Raw genomic sequence first — 3,929 nt, 5'->3', positions numbered from 1 at the left:
AATCAAGCAACCTTAAGTATCTCAGCTGTATAGGAGCATATTCTATTGCAGAAGACCTTCCTGCGAAGATCATGGATTCAAATATGGGACATTTTGAACTAATACTTGGACTTTGATATGAATTTCTTTAACAGTTTTCTCTGCAGTGCAAATTATTAAACTAAAGCTACTCTATTACCCCAATGTGTTCAACAAAATCCTTAACTTCTAGCATGGTATCTTCATAAAGAATAAAGTTCTTCTTTAAAAAAATAAAAATAAAAATCTGCTTTAAGTAGGTTTTCCCTCCCAGGTTTTCTTAATTATAAGGATTCCAAAAGTGGTATTCTCTTGAATTCTTGCATTGAAATTTTTATTGCAGTGGTATAGATGAATGCCATCATTGGTATCCTTAAATTTTATTTCTGCTCATGAAGGTTAATCATGATTGTCTATATAGTAATCACTTTTGGATTGTGTTCAGATACAGCAGTTTCAGGTGTAATCATCAGAGCTGGTTAGTCAGGCATTCCAGATAGTGGTTCTTTTCAGAACCTTTTTTAAAGGGTTGGTTAACTACCTCAGTAGCAGAGGATTGAACTATACCCTGTCTGTACTGTACATAGAAAATCTTTGTAGATAAAAGCAAGGCTTGTTTAATATGATATGAGGGTAAGATAATATACCAAATGTAACATTCTTAGTTGCCTTTAGTTTCAGAGGCTTTGTAAGATTTCCTCATGACCATCATAACAGGCCTTGCTTTTGTCGTATTTTGTGGCTGAAAAAGCAGCCTTGCTTCTTCAGATATTGTAGTTATTTGGATGTATAATAGTTTAGCAAGATGTTACTTTTGTAAGACATCAGATGTTCAAAAAAGTGCATCAGCAACTTGTACTAAATACTGCAGTGTCCCTTTATAAAAGGTCAGACTAAAACTGACAACTGTACAGTGAAGCCTGACATTTGGATATTTTGAAGTTTTTCATAAATCATAGAAAATAGTATATGGCTGTAGTTTAGCTTTTTAGGTAAAAGGTATGTTTTCATTAGTGCATTTCTTATTGCTGATCGCTGTAAAAACATGTGGATCAGCTTTCCATTTCTCTTATGCAGATCATGATAACCTGTAGAGTAGAGTACAATCATTTGTGCTATGTTTTTAATTTTCTAAAGCACCTTGATGACAGTGAGCGTTCAGTGGTGAAGCATCCTCTATTGAATCACCTTTCAAAAAAAAAAAAAAATTAAGTCCAAACTCGTATAGGTAAAGTCAAGTGAAATTATGATTTAACTTGGACTTGACATAATGAGCTTCCCTTATCCCCTTTCCCAAAGGGATACTGCAGTTATACTACATACCCATAGGCACCACAATGAAAATTGAAGCTTATACCTAATTAAGGTTTTATACACACCAGTTCCCCCCAGTAAATGCAAATTTTATTAAAAAATTAGATATGTCATATGTTGAAAATGCTCATGGCAAACAATCATTTTGCATTCCTGCAAATAAAATTGTTTTATACTGTAAGCTGGAGGCGAGTGTAACTTATTTTTGTAATAAAGTTTTTATTTTTTTTATGTGTCATTAATATAAATGTGTGTTAGTACAGAGATCTTCTGGTTTAAAAACTTAGAATCGCACACATTTCAGTATGTTTACTTGTATTTACATAATTTTAGAATAGTGGTTGCCAATAGCCTGTATGTTTCACATTAATTGAATTTTTTGTTACCTTAATAAACCATTTTAGTATGTTGTATGTCAATTACTGGGATAGCTGGGACATGAAGTGTAATTTAAAATTGTCAAGTATTCATTGGAATATGTAAATGTGCCTTGCCAGTTATGAACCTTAAACATAAGTGGATGATGGTAAATTGAGTAGTCAATGCTTAATGAGGCATTTGCTGCCACAGTTTCGTAAACTGCCCATGCTAAAGAAAGTACTTCTTTTTCCTCAGATTTGAGCATAAAAGTATGATATTGAATCAGCTTCTAAAATTCCAAACATTGATAGAATATTAGGCTAATGGAAAGTGGGTTTGCTAAATACATGTACCCTTACGTATAATTTTGAAATTCAATGTAATCTTTGGTGCTGGCAATTCCCAGTGTCAAGGAGTTAATGCTCCCTTCAAAAGAGGTTGCCATGCCTACTGGCACTTTTACTGTCATATATGGTTTTATAAGGAACACTGTCAGGGTGTTTGTATCACTTTTACAGTAAGTCACAAATTTGGGTTTAATGAATTGGGCACTGGGGAAGAGGCAAAATCCTCCAATTTCTATATCACTTAAATCTCTCCATTGCTGAAAAATTGAAAAATGCTTTTGTGGTCTCACAAGTGCTACTTTTTTTCCCTCTCTGTTGGAAAAACTGAAAACCTTCTATTTTCAGAATTGTGTTAACAATTGGTGCTGGTGGGCAAAGAAGATATGACACTAAGGCACTATGTAAGTTGAAATTGTGGACAAATATCCATCCATTTCAGCTCTAATTAAAGTATAGAGGGAAAATATTGGAAAATGTTAAAATTGACAAGGAAGTGTTTTTGTTTGAATGGAATGTAAGCAATGGTGAGTAAACAAAACTACCAGAATCTTGACAGTGTTCTTTTTAATAATTATGAACTCAAGCCATTATAACTTTTAAAATTAAATATGATTTGCACTGTTCTGATATTGGTGCAGTTTTTTAGCAATATGATCTGAAAGCTAAAGTAAAAATGCATGTGATGACTTCATGATATTGTGCAAAATAAGTTTTCAAAACAAGAAATGTTAAGATGTTTGCAAAGCTTTAAATTTGGTTGTTAAAGGAAACAAAACAAACTTCAATATTACGTATTAATGATATTGAAGATGGGCAAGTGCATATATAAAAGGTTGGTTTGGTTGTACTGGGTGTTGGTAAACTTGAAATGTTCTACAGCAATAATGCAGTTTTTATGGAATATGATATAAATGAACATAATACACACACTTCCTATCAACATGTTAAAAGCAACTGTTTACTATCTAAAATATTTTACTACCTGCAGTTGTGTTCATGGGGTCTTTCTCTGCTGAAATAGTTGGAAAGAATTGAGTATGAGCTCTAATAGTTCCACACTAGTGTGTGCAGATCTCTTCCAAAATTCACAGGATAGTTGAATTTAAGAAGAAATTAGAAACCTGTGCTGCTTAACACTTCTGGTTTATAAACACTCCAAAAATGTCATTTGAAAGTATGCTTCGTTTTAAAATTCAAGTTTGTTTTTGTTAAAAGGGGGTTGTACAGTCCTGTTACTATTGTGTTCTTTTTTTAAAGAAGCATGGTTAAATCCAACTTCACTCAAAACTTAGGATATGTGAAAAAAGCTTTTTACAAGTCTTCAGATCAGTACCTTACCAGGAACTTATTTAGAATGAAGACCATTTTAAAAATAAACTTAGTCCTGTCCTGTGTGCATCCTGCACGTTCCTGAGCATGTGAAAGTGAAATTGACTAAAATACTTCCATTGTCTAAGCTGAAAAATGCAAAAAGGAAATAACAGTGAAAGGAGAAACTATTTTAATAATATAGGTAATTAAAAATTATATTTCTTTGTTTTACTTTTACCTGAATGTCCCTGTAAACACTACAGATTTAAAAGAAGGGAAATTGCTATTGTTGCTATACTGTGATAACAGGATGACATTAGAACTTCAAATTACACAAGTCTTTTCTTAAAGTGACACCTACCAATTCTAAATCAAACTTCTGTCTGAAAATATTACCTGCTATTCTATATCTCACACAATTGCTATTACTAAAACCTGTTTTTTCTTTTCCAGTTTCACTTTGTGCATTTGTCAGTACTTCTAGTCTGTTTCACTCTTCCCTTGTTTAGCCAGTCTATTATATTTGTGTGTGATTTTTACAAAGCAATAGGAGAAAAAAAATTAAGTGTAACATACACA

General features: G+C 32.5%; 1 protein-coding gene across 6 annotated transcripts in view; it reads left to right on the top strand.

Annotated features, from left to right (window-relative positions):
* Positions 1-3,566, top strand: part of SYNCRIP (synaptotagmin binding cytoplasmic RNA interacting protein) — a 37,837-nt gene extending 34,271 nt beyond the window's left edge. For all 6 annotated transcript variants that reach the window (XM_077812791.1, XM_077812789.1, XM_077812788.1 and 3 more), the window contains exon 12: positions 1-3,566. This exon is cut by the window's left edge. The gene's annotated coding sequence lies outside the window, so the exon portion shown is untranslated.
* Positions 3,567-3,929: the final 363 nt, after the last annotated feature.

This window comes from Eretmochelys imbricata, chromosome 3, assembly GCF_965152235.1.
Source record: "Eretmochelys imbricata isolate rEreImb1 chromosome 3, rEreImb1.hap1, whole genome shotgun sequence".
NCBI lineage: Eukaryota > Metazoa > Chordata > Testudines > Cheloniidae > Eretmochelys > Eretmochelys imbricata.
Note: the sequence above shows the minus strand (reverse complement) of the source record. Positions and strands in the feature narration are given on the sequence as shown.